The 16,300-nt window shown below is 49.4% G+C and overlaps 1 protein-coding gene across 4 annotated transcripts in view; it reads right to left on the bottom strand.

The window, feature by feature from the left end:
• Nucleotides 1–15,616, bottom strand: part of GDPD4 (glycerophosphodiester phosphodiesterase domain containing 4) — a 40,195-nt gene extending 24,579 nt beyond the window's left edge. For 3 of the 4 annotated variants that reach the window (XM_074932965.1, XM_074932991.1, XM_074932982.1), the window contains exon 1: nt 14,253–14,413. The gene's annotated coding sequence lies outside the window, so the exon portion shown is untranslated. Of the gene's footprint in view, nt 1–14,252; nt 14,414–15,551 lie in introns of those variants that run through there. The other variant, XM_074932975.1, reaches the window with a different exon arrangement.
• Nucleotides 15,617–16,300: the final 684 nt, after the last annotated feature.

Genomic DNA, 16,300 nt, shown 5'->3' with positions numbered 1-16,300 from the left:
CTAAGTTACCCCAGCCACAGTTTTTAATACATTAGAACCGTCAGAGCTCTTACCAGAAGGATGTTATGTGCCGCGGGGGTTGCAGCATTTGTTACCTCCTAGGAGGATCCCTAAACCATGAGTTCCCCCATCACTGCACCATGGCACCTGCTCCTGCCCCGTCCTTCTCCTTTGGCAACAGGAGTTCAGGACACTGCACCAAAACCGTTGGTTTTTCTGTCAGAGGGCCATGAGGTTTGTTACTCACATTCCTGGTGTGAGCGCGAGGCTCACACATCAGTATTTACCTATGAACACGTAAGATTTGACAGGAAAACAGAGATAACAGAGACATCTCAAAACACTGTTCGCTCCATCTGGCTGGTTACAACCGCATGTCGGGTGTTAAATCTAAGGGTTAGTCTTTCACCCTCACAAAAATCGTCTGTGATGGAGCTCCCAAGACAGACTAATTCAGTCCAAACTAACTTTAACATTAAAAGTTTTTTCCCAATGTCCAGTCTCCTGTGGTACAGTTTAAGCCCACTACTTCGTGCCCTGTTCATGGTGGATATAAAGAACAGCTTAAGCTTTTCCTCTGTTACATATTTCACAGCCGTTTGGATGTCTTCCCCTAACCCCTCTCTAGACTGAACAACCCCATATTTTCTAGTCTTTCCTTGTAGTTCATGTTTTCTCCTCTTCAGGACATCCTTATACGGTGTCCCCAGCCACCTGCTATTTGGGATTTTCCTTGCAATTCCCATGGTTTTCGACACATGGTAGCTATAACAGGACATGGTGAACAACTCACAGCCCCTCCAGGGCAGACCCGTTCACCCATAGCACAGGCTACTCGACACTTGCAATATCCAGTTTCTCTCATGCATCGAACACAACCTTGGCCTTGGTCATCTGAATGCGTAAATAAGTCACACTGGACTCACCCCCCAGTGGCAAGGGAAAGGTGTTTTCAACTTTGTGCACCACAGCACTTAACATAGCTATAATTAAGAATTTAATGAACCTTAGTCTTCCTATGCAAGTCATCTCTTCAAACCCAGGGGTTGTGGGGGAAAGGACCCTTCATTGCAGGGGAGGCTGGGGAGGGAAGAAGAGAGGAACACAGCCTCCTTTCCACAATGACCTCCAACAACCCCCGGCCTTCTCAAAAACATCAGACTGGCCAAAGATGAGCGAAAACCTTCATATCTCACACCCCCTAAATCCCCACTGACCGCGTTACCCAACGTGTTTAGGGTACCACAGCAGTAAGTAGCTTCATAAAACCTTTCATATCAAGAAACAAAGAGCATAACTTGACCCCTGCTTTGGGCTCTGGCTTCTGCTGGCACAGCATCCATCCATCCCTCTTCCTTGCCCTGCCTCTTCTCTTTCTCTTCTCAAAGACCTTGACCCTCCTTTCCCAGGCCCCAACAGACAGAGCTACCTTGCGCAGCTGCCATTCTGCAGCTTGCAAAGAGCCAAAGCATCCCACAAAAGCAATAATCCTAGACTGAACTTTCATCTTGTTGAGCACACATGCTTTCTGACATATCTCCACTCAAGTAAATGGAGATATATGGTCCTACAAGAGACAGTCTGGCTTGCTAAGGAGATACGTGGTCCCCACAGGCCAATCACTCTTAGCTAGTTAAGTGATGCTAGGCTGAAGTTACAAAGTGCTGTTGCTTCAGGAGCATTTCAGGAGCTTGGGGTTTTGAAGGGTGTTTCCACCAGGATGAGGAGGTATGGTTGGCATACAGGAGCTCTTTGATGCAATGCAGTGTCTGAACGTACAGCAGAAACATCACCAACTGCAGAAGGAAGAACACGGTGCAATCCCTTTCCTTTTCTTTTCTGATGGATGCCAGACCAGGACTAGGTATCCATCACAGGCTCAGACCTCAGAGCCCTTGGTGCTCAAAGGGGACACCCTGTCCAAGAGCTGACCCCAATCAAAGTCCTCAGGGCATGGTGGCATCCAGCCCTTGCCAAACATTGGGAAATGGCACTTAGGAGGCTTACGTTTAGACATCTGAGTTCATAGATTCTGCGTCCAGAAAAATGATTCTTTGGAGCTGTTTGTAAGAAGGAGCCCATCACTCTCTTCCATTCTTTACAAGCATCTGCTCTTCCTCTCTTACATGAGCTGACTAGGGAATGAGAGCTACTGTGGCTGAAGCCCCCTCCTCTGCTTGAAAGAGAAATGGCTATGCAAAAAAAGACCTTGCAGTCATCTCGCAGTCCCATCTAGAAGTCTAACCAGACACCAGCAGTGGCTAGAGACCAGGGAAGCCAATAAACCCATTGTACCACATCTACTGGGAATACCAAGCTCTCATCCAGAGCAGAAACCACACTGCCAAGCCTCAGATCATGACTTCACCCAAGGCTGCTCCTGCTCCCGCTGGGCATACAGCACTCACGTAGCAAACGGGAGACTTTGAGCCACTCTGCCCCACAGCTGTAGGGGACTGCTGGGTCCCTGCTGAGGAATGAAGCACAAGACATGCTTGAGGCATTAGACAAAAGGCAATGTTTGTGTGTAGATGCAAAGGGAAGAGTTGACAGGAATCAGGAAGGACAGGGACAGCTCAACAAATATCTGGGCTACTTCACCCTGAAGACAGTGACCCCTAAGAAGGGCTCATCTCCCTCTGCAGCTCTGCAACATGTAAATGATGCATTTACACTGTGCTGTTGCTGGTAACAGCAAACACTCCAGTGGTCACTCCAGGAGAAGTCCAGGAAAAACGTCTCTTAGCAGTGACAAGCCCCGTGTGACGATGAGGAAGAAAACGCAAGGGCAGTCAGAAACTCAGCTCAACAGGCACTCAGATCTTCTTCTCTTTGTCTCTCTTTCCACACAGGCATCACTCCCTCCCTTTTACCTCCACATCTCCTCCCAGGTTCCTGCCCTCAGGTGCACCTCTATGTGCTCAGATAATTGCGTTCAGTTTAATACAAGCTCTCCCCTTACACCTCAGCCACCCTTCAGGTTCTCCAGGACCCTGCAGCTCCATGGTTTCATCCTTGCTATCAAATTCCCAGCCTGCTTTCCAGCTGTGACACGGCATTCAGAAGCCATAACATCTCTCCCAAGGTCTGGCTGAATCTGCAATGCCTCAGGCTGCGTCGAATATTTCAACATTTGAATTCACAGGCATCTTGATCCTAACAAAGATAATATCCCCGCATCTGGGCCCAGCAAAAACCTACGGGGCAAACAACACCACAACGTATGGTAGAAGCAGAAGCCAAAGGACAGGAGGTCTGCGTTAGAATTGGGAACAGTTCAGTCATTTCCAGGATGTAGCAAGAGGCCTTACAGTTGCTTGCATCTAGATTTGAAGCACAGCACCCCTAAAATTTAGATTTCGTCTGCAATCCCTGCCCATCTCCACCAGGCAAAAGTAAATGGATAGAAGCGGGAAAAAAGGTAAATGGATAGAGGAGGGAAACAGCAAACTTAAATCCATTCACTGGGAAAGCCATGGGAGCAAAGAGCAAGCAGGAAAACATGTATCAGTGGGAGAGCAAAGTTTAGGACTTCTTAGCAAGTGAGCCACGAAAGCAGTAACATATGTTTTTCAGCTCCATAAACCCAAGAGACCTCAGGTCTTTCCCTTGCAAACAGAGACTTTGTTTGCTCGCAGATAAGAGTCCCCATAATCGCAGGCAGTTGGACAGGGCTGCTCTTTTCTCACTGCTTGACAGAGAGTGAAGAAAACCATGAGAAATAGCCTGGGGGGATGATGGAGGAAGGAGCAGGAGAGAAAAAGCAGGAAACGTTTACAGCCACAGAGCCTGAATGCAGAAGGTACTGCAAGAAGAGCTTGCTTGAGATGCCAGTGCATAAGCAAAGGGAAAAAGCTCTTGTCTTTTTTTGGTGCTGCAGAGCTGGGGCGTTCATCTTTCAAAGGGCAAACAGGCACAGCAGCCAAATTTGGCATTGCCCCATAGCTTTTTCCTCGTGTCTTTTAAGTATTCCTTTTCTTTCGCCTGCATCTCCCCAGTTTTCTCCCACACAATATCCTACAACACATGGGCAGGTGGGTGCAGGGCTCTTTCCAGATATCACAAACACATTCCCCAGTCCACTGCAAGAAGAGAGTTGGAAAAAATTATTACATGGGTACCAGGAGCCATGTGAGGGACATGGAGATGGTCATCTCTCAGCACCTGAGCATGGCCAGCTTGCCCTGAGCGTCTTGATGGTGTCAGAAGGCAGGAGACAGGAGCAATGCCCACTTTGCCCACACCAAGGGATTCAGAGAGAAAGGGAACCCCATGCTAGGCGAGGGAGGTGCCTTGAGCCTGAGCTGGGCCTCCCTGGCACCAGCAACTGCCTTGCATGGGGACTTCTGGTGCCATCCCACCACTCCCTGGGGCATCGTTTCCTGCCTTTCCACCTGGGAGCTTTCCGGAGCATCGCAGCAAGCGGTAGGTGAAAAGGAGTAAAATCAACCTGCTGGCAAGCTGGGGGTTGATCACCGTCACCACGAGCTGCACACAGACCTTGTCACCAACCAGAAAAGCTCGGCAAAGAGCATACCTTAAACCTGCATTTTTGCCCAAGGTGCTGGATCACAGCCTAGGATCCCTTTTATTTCACCACCATCCTCTTCCCGTCTCTTTTCAGGGAGTTAACGAGGTTTAACACAGGAAAGGAAAAAGGATCAAAGAAAATGAAGCTAGTCCTAACCTTCCTATGACATGGAATATACTGGATATCCTTTCCTTTCCCTGACAGATAATTATAATTTATCACTAAGACTTTCAACAGTTTCTTTATAAACCCTAATTACACCTTACATATGTGTGGGATCCCGGGGAGTATGTGCAGCTCAAGACAAACACGTGCAAAATACATTTCATTAATTGATTAGCTGTTGGCTTTGAGGTGCCGTTAGTGCAAAGAGACAACAGGGCTTAACACAAGAAATAATGAATGAATGTGGAAGTAGTAGAAGGGCTTAACAAGGAATAACTGTTCCTGCAACTGCAGGGACAATATTTATCCGCTTTATTTGTTGTAGTAGACTTCCAACATGCAATGTCTGTGGTTTTTCAAAGCTATGGGGAGGTTTCCACCAAGGTTAACGCCCTGTATTTTGTAATATGCCACCACACTTTGACCAGATGCAAATAATCAAACACATTTCTACCAAACTAACCTACAAATACAACCAGAATCCTGCATCCGTTATGGGATAATAAGGGACTTACCCCCATCACAGAGGACTCTGCGCTACAGTCTAAAGGTCAGACACCCAGTAGGAGCTGTGCTGGACATGCACAGCTCAATGCTGCTCAGTTTTCAGTCCCAGTGTCTGCTGAGACCAGGATTCGTCTGTGGTCACATGCAAATGCTTTAAGGCGAGATCTTCTGAGGCAACCAATCAGTTTTGTGAGGTCAATTTGACAAGCCCTGAGGAACCCCCATTGCTAGGGATGAGTGATATGGGTTTGGTAATAGTGCTATCGGCCCCAAACTTCTACATATATCCCTACATGGTGAAGCAAACCTCACTCCAAGGTAGGACCTATTCACCTTAAAACAAAACCAAGCGTTAGCCATGAGAATTTAGGATAAAAAACCCAACCTTAATCTCTGGCTTTATTCCAGAGTGACCACCACAAGAAATAAAGCTCCAACGTTGAACCACATTTTTGCACAGATCACTCTTTCCTTCCCCAAAAAATGTTCGGTGTCTCCCTACTCCTTCAAGGTACCTCTCCCAATAGTTTTTCATTTTTGCAGCATGTTTGTCCCCAGCGTCCAGCCCCCAGAGATGACTCATCATCCACAAACACTTGCAGAAACCTCTTTTAAACATAATCATCGTCATTAGAAATTACAGCTGCTTTTCTTCATCTTCAAAGCACTTTACGGGCTATGTTAACAAATGCGTGCCCAGAAAATTACTGGCCAAGGCTCAGAGCATTTACAATGGGTTTTATACAAATGCTTTCAGCTTCGTGTGGAAACAGGCAAGGGGAAATCATCATGTCTGTAAAACGGTCTCACGGTGCTACAATAGATTTTCCCTCTCGCCTGCTAGAAGCAAAATGAGTGTTTTGAATAAAGCTGATGAATAGTGAGCTAAAAAAAAAAAAAAAAAAAGAAGGGGTGGAGAAAAACTTGCCATGTTGTTGGCTGGACTCAGGCATATTCCCATCCATTATTATTACTCAGAAACCTCCGAAAAGAGCCAAGCAGTTTTAGTTCTGCATCCCTCCATTGCAAAGAGCAAAGCATGGGTCTGAAACAGACAGGAACAATTTCAGCTACGGAAACTTTCCTTTGAGGGGGAATGGGAGGTTATTCCAAGAACAGATGTTCAGTGAAGTCTGGGTTTAAATTATTTCTGTCTGAGAGCTTCTTTCTACAGAGCAACACCACACTTACCTTCTAGAGAGGTCACAGAATCACAGAATCAGAATTACAGAATCGTCTAGGTTGGAAAATACCTAGGAGATCATCCAGTCCAACCGTTAACCCAGCACTGACAGTTCCCAACCACACCAGATCCCTCAGCGCTGGGTCAACCCGACTCTTCAACCCCTCCAGGGATGGGGACTCCACCACCTCCCTGGGCAGCCCATTCCAACGCCCAACAGCCCCTTCTGCACAGAAATCCTTCCTAATATCCAGTCTAAACTTTCCCTGGCACAACTTGAGGCCATTCCCTCTTGTCCTATCGCTTACTACTAGGCTAAAGAGTCTCATCCCCAGCTCTCTGCACCCTCCTGGCAGGGAGCTGCAGAGGGCCAGGAGGTCTCCCCTCAGCCTCCTCTTCTCCAGACTGAACCCCCCCAGTTCCCCCAGCCGCTCCCCAGCAGACCTGTGCTCCAGACCCTGCCCCAACTCCGTTGCCCTTCTCTGGCCACGCTCGAGTCATTCAATGGCCTTTTTGGAGTGAGGGGCCCAAAACTGAACCCAGGAATCGAGGGGCGGCCTCCCCAGTGCCGAGCCCAGGGCTCAGATCCCTTCCCTGGCCCTGCTGGCCCCGCCAGTGCTGACACAAGCCAGGATGCCATTGGCCTTCTTGGTCAAAATGGTCCTCCCAGTCCACTCTGCTGTTTTTCTGGGATGTTTTGCCTACCCCAACGCTCTTTGCAGAATGTTGCACCTCCCCTTCTAGAGGTTCTAGAAAGTTCCAATTGGCCTAACTGTCCTTCTAGAAGCTTCTGTTGCACCACTCAAGCAAAAGTGGCTACCCACAGCCACCACCCCAGCATGCTTGGTAGCCATCAGGCCACACCAGTCCTGGCTCTCCATGGTCCCAAGGATTAAAGCTGAAGCTGCTCCATCGTGGTGGGTCCAGGTGATAAGTGAACAGGAGTCTCACCAGTCCCAAAAGGAGGAAAGGGTGACCCGTGCCCAACCCAAGGTGTTCTCCTAGCCCCAGGTGGCAACAATTGCTGTCAGATTTATTGATGGTAATGAGGGAGAGGAGATTCTGAACGAGGATAGCAAAGAATCCCCAAAATCCAGCATCAAATGCTGACTCAAAACCAGCAGAATTTTATACTTTCATGTCTGTCTTCCATATTTTCCTCTGTACTAAAATGTGGATAGGGCCCAGTTTGGCCATGGCAGGGCTGGAAAAACTCTGGTACATCAGAAATCTCATTTTTAAAAAGTAGGTATTCACCCGTATGAAATGGCTTGGATGATGTGCTTTTCAGGAATTGCTTTCCCGGGGTATATTCACATGGGTCCTGGTGTAAGAAAGCTCTGATCTAAGAACGGGATCTACGGGCACTTCCCCAGCATCACAGAAATGGGCACAAGGCACAAGTAGGTTTGTGTCTGTTGACGCCAGACTCATCAGCAGTGCCCTCTCTCTTTGACCCCGAGCTCCTTCATATAACTGATATATAACCCAGCAACTTGCTATAGGCCCCCCTTGGCTCAGTCTTGGGGGTCCCCTATGTAAGGACAGCCAGCCCTTTGGGGAAGCCGGCATCCCTCCTCTGGGCAGTACAAATGGGAAGAAGCAAAAATTAGACCCAAAAGGGGTCAGGAACAGTGACCTTCCAGCTGTGACCACATGGAGATCTTCCACCACCCGTCCAAGTATTGGTCCCAGCTGGCAGCAGCAAGATGTCCATGTCTAGGTGCCATTTTACTCACCCAAAGAGAATCAGGAGCATCAGTGAGATCATACCTCCAGGTCAAGCTTGAAAATGGAGATTCAGTATGATCAAACTGGGGTGAAATGCTGCTCCTCGCTCTTCAGCACAGTCAACAGGAGAAGGGAAGAGTTTTGTCCTCAGCATGGGTGTTGCCACGCAACATCACCGGCAACAACGCGTGCAGCCGTGCTCAGCTCAGCCCCGTGCAGCACACGGGGCACAACACCGGGCTTTGCCCCTGGGTGGCCCGTGGCTTTCTAAGAAGTCACTCTCCCACCATTGAAAAGCCACTGTGGGGAGGCAAAAAGTGTTTCCACAGCTCAAAGACTGCCTGGGGCAGGAGGAGGAGGGGGAATAAATCCCTTGCAATATTAAAAAAAAAAAAAAAAAAAAAAAAAAAAAGGAGCTTAGAAAGGGGGGAAATAATTTCTTTGAAGATAAATCCTACTTTGTGCAATTCAGCATGCCCTGGCTTGGGTCCCTCCCTGCTCCGGTGAATGTCTAAGCGGCTCTTTGTGCCCTGCTGTTAAGGGGAGACGAAGAGATTGGGACGCAGCATGGGGGAACCCCTCTAGCCCCACAGCCCCACCAAGGGCAGCACGCCACCATGAACATCGTCTGCGAGGGGAGACTCTGTCTGTCAGCCAAGAGGGGGGAAGAAAAGAGGTTTGCAGATTGCATACCTCTGCCCGGCAGCTCTGCAGAATGCTATTCAGCCTGGACAAAGGACGGGGGCCCTAGACGGACACCACGCCGGAGCCCCCAGCACTGGCCCTCCCCCAAGCTCTGGGTGTTAAAGTTCAGATCTTTGAGCAAAACACCCCTGCAAGGAGGGGAGAAAAAGGGAAGAAAGGATGCTTTCCACGCCACCGGCCAGAGGTTTCTCTGTTTAGTTATGTACAGCAAACGCATCAGGGCTGGCCCATTTTTGCACCATAAGAATGTGGTTCTGCTGTTCTTAGGGGAAAATCCTTTCTAGCTCATTAAACACTGCCACATTTCCGCATAAACCATCACAGAAAACTTTTGAACCCACTTCAGACTGAAAGGATAGTTTGACGCACAAGATCCGTGTTCAAATCCCCTGGTCTAACACCAGCCTACGGATACAGGGGAGCCGTCACCCAGAGCCTCAGTTTCCCAACTCAGGGGTCTGCCAACTGCTCATTTGATTTTTATCCACGCGCTGGTGTGAGCCATGGAGCCTTCTTAGCAAGACAGGAAGATCAATGCAGACAACCCATGGGCAGAACCTTGATGGGCCTCCTCAGGGCCCAGGACACCCAGCACAGTCAGACTCACATCCCAGCAGCCTGGAGGAAGGGAGCAATTTATTTAGTTGCAGAGCTGTGGATGGATGTTTTCATTCCTCCCTTGGTCTTCCTGGAAGAGCAGTTGGACTCCTCTGTGTTTGAGTGGTCACTCTGAGCACCTGGTACAGCCAGCGAAGAGAAGGAGGCACCACTCAACTCATCCAAGGGCAGATGAGCTGCGTCGCCTGTGCCCACAGCGCCAGGACATGAACCCAGCCCAAGACGAAGGGGAGTTCACCACTCAAACCCAGTGAGCCCAGCTCAGCCCTGTGACCCTTCCAGCTCACCTCCAAGGATCTTCTGCATCCTGAGCTTCACAAGCTGCCTTGGTGTTGGCACCAAAGCCCATGGCTACCTGGAAGACACCCCCCATGGAAAATCTCAGACCAGGCAGGCATCAGCTAACAGGATGAGGAAAGTATGTCAGGATCAGGGAGAGCCAGGCACTGCCAAGCACGTGATGGACCTTGCCCTGCTCAGTTTTTCCTTGGTTTAGCTCCTCTGGCACTGGGAGCCCTGGATGTCTGTGCCTGGGTCAAGGCACAAGGGCTCTGTGATCACAGCTGGTCAGAGCCAGCACAAACATGCACCAGCTCATGCCAGCAGCCAGCAGGCATGCCTCTGATGTCCCATACGGGCTCCCCTGACACCAGCCCTGGTGACACTTCCAGGTGACCATGTTTTCTGGACCTTTGTTAAAGGCCTTCTCACCTAGAGATAGTGTTTCATTTCCTCCCAGCCCAACAAACGCCTCTTTCCAAAAAGCAGTTTCTGCCAGGTGCATCTCAGGCCCCCACTCTGCAGGGAGAGAGGTGGTCAGGGCTGTTTGTTGTCATCCAGCCAGCAGCATGGAGAGGCCAAGGCCACCACTGCCAGGGCCTTGGCTGTGGGTCTATCCCTGCTGCCATGCAAAGGGCAGCCAAAAAATTCTCCATGCGGTGATACATGAAGCAGTCACAGGGACCACAGATGGTCCCATGGCTAGGACCACACAGAAGACACCAACAGGCTTACTGAGGGCAATAATTCCCAGCCCAATAGTGCCTTATTCTCACAGAAGAGCCAAAAAATCATCCCCAAAACCAGCATTCATCATGAACTGGAGAGGAATATGGGACAGGATCAGCTTGGTAGCAGGTTGCCAACTGACAGCAGGGAGGGAAGGAAGAGGTCACAGTGGTAAAGCACTAAGACAGGGGCTGGATAATTGGGGGGATGGAGAAGGTAAAAGGGTTGGTGTCATTCACCTGCATTTCTTGCAAGAATTGGGTTTTGCTCAGCCGAAAATTTTTAAAAGCTTTGCACGGAAAGCAAGCACTTAGGAGAGAACCCCCATGACCCCACAGAACCTTTCTGACTGCTTTAAGGCATGAATCAATCGGTAGCAAGTACATCTTAAGAAATAAGTAGCCTTTTAAAAAGCAATCGTTCTTGCCAATTCCCCTCCTCCCCACTTTTCTAAAGTGTCTTTTATTCTTCCAGCTCTGGAGACCTTCCAAAATAAGTTCAGCGACTCAGAGCAGCTGCTGAAAGGACTGGGCTGAATCAGCGGAGGCAGCCGGGACCGCGGGAGCAGAGAGGACCGGACCCATAATTGTCACAGAGGCTCGGTGCTGTGTAAATGTCTCAGGGATTGAAAACCTTCCAGGGGCTTCCAGCCTAATTACAGCTGATGGAGGCTGGAGAAACAAGGTTGTGTTGGAGAACAGAGCAAACGAAGCAGGAGAGTAAGGAAGGGACTGACTCCAAAACGCTTCTACACAAGCGGTGAGACCCCAGCCTGAGTGTGCAGGCATACAAGTGATGCTTTGAGCTGCTCCCGTGCTGTGCCCTGCTGGTAGATGTGTTCTTTCTTACACCCAACAGTGGAGTTGACATCAAAACTGCCCCCATGGGCAGCAGCCACAACTTCATTCACACTCCCACACATTCCCTGCTCCCAGTCCTGCCCTATCTCCCTGCCTGCTGCTGTTATAGTGCACCACCACCATGGTTAACTTCTTGCCCTGGTCCTTTCCATTCAAGTGTTGACTAAAGAAAAGCACTGGCATACTGTGGTGGATCCAAGAGCCTTCCCTTGGTGCCAGACCTGCAGAGGATGAGTCCCGGGACAGGGTTCATCATCTCTCTCCTGCTATAGCATCATGTGCACTCATATAGACTACAAGTGCTCAACCACCAGAAAGGACCTGGACCAGGAGCATGGAGGGTCCATCCTGACCCTGAGAGCAGATCCTCATCATGCTGAACACAGCATCTTCCCTGGGAACACCACAAAGTCATGCGAGGCAAACAGTGGCAGGAGAATAGGAGCAGTATGAGACCAGGACTGGGGCACGTTCAATCTGTTGAACCCTCTAAAGTATCACTGTTTCTTCTTCCCTCCTTTCTCCTGGAGAGGACAAGAAATGGAGCAGATGCCAATGTCCTGCTGGTGGGGAGAGTCACAGGGAGCATGAGCCAAGGCCACCTTCCATTTACTGGGATCTTATAAAATGCCAACCCCTCATCCAGCAAAAAGCAGCCAGCCGTGTGTCCTCAAACGCTGCCGGGAGGGGAGCGTCCAGCACATGAAGAACAGGATGAGGACAAGATGCTGAAGAGATGAGCACCTGCAGGCAGCCTGCTCGGCTCTCTCACACAAGGTGTCCATAGCTGGAGCAGAGGTCACAACCTGGAGCCAAGCCTGTGCTGCCCTCAGGGCTCATCCTGCCATGGGTCCAGGGTGCATCACAGATCGTGTCTCCAAGCTGCTCTACCCACACCAGCTCCCTTTCTTTTCTTCTAGTAACATCTGAAGCTCAAAGGATCTTCCCAACCTCTTCTTAAAAGTAGCCCAAGACCCTCATTTATCCTACAGTCCTACAACCCAAACCACAGGTGGTCACTCCAGGATGAGGTTCACACCTCCTCCTTCAAAATATCCCAAGACAGCTAGGTTTGGACCGAAGCCAGGCTATTGTTGCACACATGCCCAGCGTTGCAATCCGCTGAGAACAACCATCACAGAGCACCCTCCAGCCTGTCCCCTCCACACAAAGCCACCGAGCTGGGACTTGGCCACGGGGCAGGATCTGCTCCACACCTGCGAGGAGGGAGAAGCACACGTGTGTCAGCTGATGGGTGATGACTTCTGAAGCCATTTTCACGCAATGAGACATGTTTGCCTGAAGGAGGGCTTCTGAGCTCTGACACAGCAAGGAAATTAAGTGTACATTGTCAAAGGGCCAAACATTAAAAAAAAAAAAAAAAAAGAAAGAAAAAAGCACTTTATTTTGAATTTTGACTGATATTTTATCACACTAAACACCACTGTATGGTGACAACTTGCGCAGAGGCACTTTGTAAGCTGCAGGTAGTCTCACAAGAAGCTACCACCATCAAATTTAAAGAACTGCATTTTCACGACTATAAAGCTCAAAAGACACCATCCAGTCACCTCCACCACCATGGCATAAGAAAGTCACAGGACTGGTCATGAAATCCAGCTTTGTCTTTTTCTGCAGAGATTTCAAATTGCCCTGGAAATTTTGCACACCTTTTAAACATTCCAATAGCAAAGTTGGAAAGGAAGCAACAGTTTTGGCTCCTTTCACATTCAGAACATTTTTTAAATTAAAATCCAGCTGGTCCCGTGGTACATTATGCTTTTTTTGTTGTTTTGTTAAATGCAGCTTAAAAGCTCTGAGCAGCTGTAGAAAATTATTTCTGTTCTCTCTTGCCCTTCCACCTGGTATCACGTGCCGGGGAATAAGTCCTGAGAGACACTATAATGTGAGATCAGGATTCCCAAAGAAAGCGTAGAAGTGAAGAGGAGGTGATGTACACCATGGGCCGGACATCCAGCTAATCAACTTTTGCACTATCCAACCCAAAGTTGACCTGGGGCTGGTCCCCAGGTGCGTATCTGCTGAGCGTCTGACCTTGAATTAAAATTCACTCTTTCCTAGAAGTGAAAATTCCCCCATTTCACTGCTAATTATGGTTATGCCTACAAATAACGTGGCAGTAGTCGGACAACAGCAGCAGACTAAAGCCAGGGCCAGATCCTGCTTTCAGCTGTGAACTACGCTCCTCTCCAAACAGTTGCCCATCAAAACTCCCAGGGTGATGTGCAGCGGCAGGGCAAACGTTGGAGCAGAAGGTTGCTTCCAGCCTTTCCAACCAAGTCCTGATTATTTACAGCTGTTCCCAGATGTTACCCTTTCACGGGTTATTTGTTCCCGAGTCGACCTCCCCGTTCACATGCTAGGCGAGCTCAGGGGAAGAAAGAGAGAGGCTCCTTTCTCCCTTTTACTATGGAAACAGCCCTTTATCCCAAGCACTGCAAACGCTCGGCCGCTGTTTCCCTCCCACCCCAGCTCCAGCGACCCCACCAGCCACCCACTGCCCCCATCTCATCCCAGCTCCCATTTCTCCCCTCAACAAGTCACAGACAACTGATCCAGCGCAGACCCTGAGAGCGAAGCGGGACTGCTGAGCACCTTCTCCTCCCCAACCAGCCATCAGAAACACCCCCGCTCACAAATCCCCCCCTTCGCTCCCCATTTGTTAACGGTTCTCCCCATTCTCCGGCTCTTCAGGCGTTGTTTCTCGCTGCAATCCAGGCAGGAGCTGGCTCAATCGCCAGCTCTCCCATCCCAACCAACACACTCAAAAGTCCAAAGGAAAAAAAAAGGAAAAGTCAAAGAAATTCCTCCCCACCCCCCCCACCCCGGTGCTAACTTTTAGGGCAGGCAGGAAAGAGCAGGCAGAGATGCATTTCACTGGGCAGGAGCATCTTTAAGAGTTAGAAGAGAGGAGGGAACTTACCTCACCGGGACGCACATGGAGGGGTTATTTTTGCTCTCTGCCGCACTTGGGTTGCTGTGTCCTTTGCTTGTGACACTCCGGGACCCGAATGGTGGCACCGCTGTGTGACACCCAGTATTAGAGAGGCTGCTGGAGCTGTCCCTCCCACGGTAGGAGGGGCCACACGGGGCTTAATAAACTCAGTCCCCAAGGCTGGAAAAATTAAAATCTCATCATGGGACGCAGGCAGCTGCTCACCGCATGGCTCTGGGAGACGCCGGGGACTTGCGGGTGAACCGGGATTTGATTCATCCCTCGCCCATCCAGAACAAGAACGGCTGGTATTCAAATCCCTCCTTGGCAGAATTAGGTGTCCAAAGGATAGGGTCAGAGAAAATATCCCAAAGGAGATTTGGGCAAGATGTGTCATCGCTGACTCTCGGAATTAAAACTCCTGAACCTCTTCTGTGAAAATGTTTCCCACGGCTGTAAGCCCTGGGCAGGAATCCGCTGCAGCAGATTTCTGAGTAACCCCGGATGAAAACTGCTTATTTTACTTATTTTTTTGCAACGATTTGGGGCTTTAATATCTAAATCCTATTAGAGACATAACTTCCTTCAGAGGGGGAGAGGGAGCAGGTCAGTACAACAAAAGCAGTTTGTGCAGTTGTATTTTGTAACCTCCACTTGCACCCTGGACTTTCAGAGAGGCAAAATCCCACTGTAAAGTTTCTCAGGCTGCACAACCTCACGCAGCCCCTCCTGATCCTAAAAAGCTCTTCACTGCATGAGAGGCTAAAGAAACATCCCCTCTAGCCCCACAGGGCTCTCTGAAACTGGTGCAGTTTTTTCATTCCTGTGGTTTCTCACATCGGTATTTTTCTTGTTTGATGAAAAGACAGATTGGAGGGTCCCTCAAAAGCAAAATCAGCAAACTGCCCTGGTAAACAGAGAAGGGAAGAACAGGACAGAAATGATGGGCCAGCAGTTTTTCGGCAGCTCATGTTACAAAGAGAAACTTTTAATTAGAAGATTAATGACAGAGATCGCACTCTGGTTCACTCTGAAACCTAATGAGGAGCAGAAGGAATATAAGAGTTCCACTTTAAAAGCAGGATTGCTAATCCATACGTAGCACTAGGTCCTAAAATATCATCATCTATCTCCCTTTGGAATTGGAATATTAAAAAAATGAGGGAAGTGCAAGGTATGAAGGTAGAAGCAGCTGCTTTTATTGCTGATCATCTTCCAGCTGACACCCAGCTGGCTGGGGTAAAGAAGCATGGCATAGGATTGTGTGTGAGCCTCTAGAAATATTACTTGCTTTATGGTCTGCTTTCTGGAAACCTCATAAATAGGGCAGGAAAGGGTGAGATTAAGAAGTCTGATGACACGGATGAGATGTGGGGAGCAGCAACAGCAGCTTTTCCAGGTACCTTGCTGTTTTAATCTCCCGAGTTGATCCACTGGATATTTCTCCTTTTACATTTGTGGCTGTGTTGAGCCCAGCTTCATCACGGGGCCACGCAAAGGTCCTGAAGGTCCGTGCCGAGGGGAGGCATGGCATGGGAGTGGCCCGGCAGCTCTGAGGAGCAGCGGAGAGCCCAAGAGCTTTGTTTTGCCTTTGAAGCCAGAAGCAAGGTCAGCGCTCCCCAAAATACCTGCTGGAGGGGCTTCATCATCATCCTGGCCCGGGCTGCCTTTCTGCCAGCTGCCGCATCCTCACGGCAGGGATGGAGTCCAAGGGGTTACGTGAGGGATGAGGAACATTGTCAGTGCAAGAACAACTCCCTGCAGTGGGGGGAAGAGCCCTGAAAAATGAAAAAGTTTGTTTAAAACACAACCACAGCCCCACTTCCTAACAAGCAAAGAAAGTCCCAAATATCCTGCTCTCTGCTCTAAAATAACGCCATGTTTTTACTTTCTTCTAGGTACGGAGATGCAAATCCTTCAGCGCTGTGGTTTTCTCTGCAAACACCTGGCAAAGGACTCACCGCCCGGCAGAGGCTGTTCTGGCTTTGTTATGTTCAGCTCAGAGTTCACCAGCTTATCTCAACCGCAAAACCCTC

The sequence above is a fragment of the Athene noctua genome, chromosome 1 (genome assembly GCF_965140245.1).
Source record: "Athene noctua chromosome 1, bAthNoc1.hap1.1, whole genome shotgun sequence".
NCBI lineage: Eukaryota > Metazoa > Chordata > Aves > Strigiformes > Strigidae > Athene > Athene noctua.
This window is presented reverse-complemented; position numbering and strand designations above follow the sequence as displayed.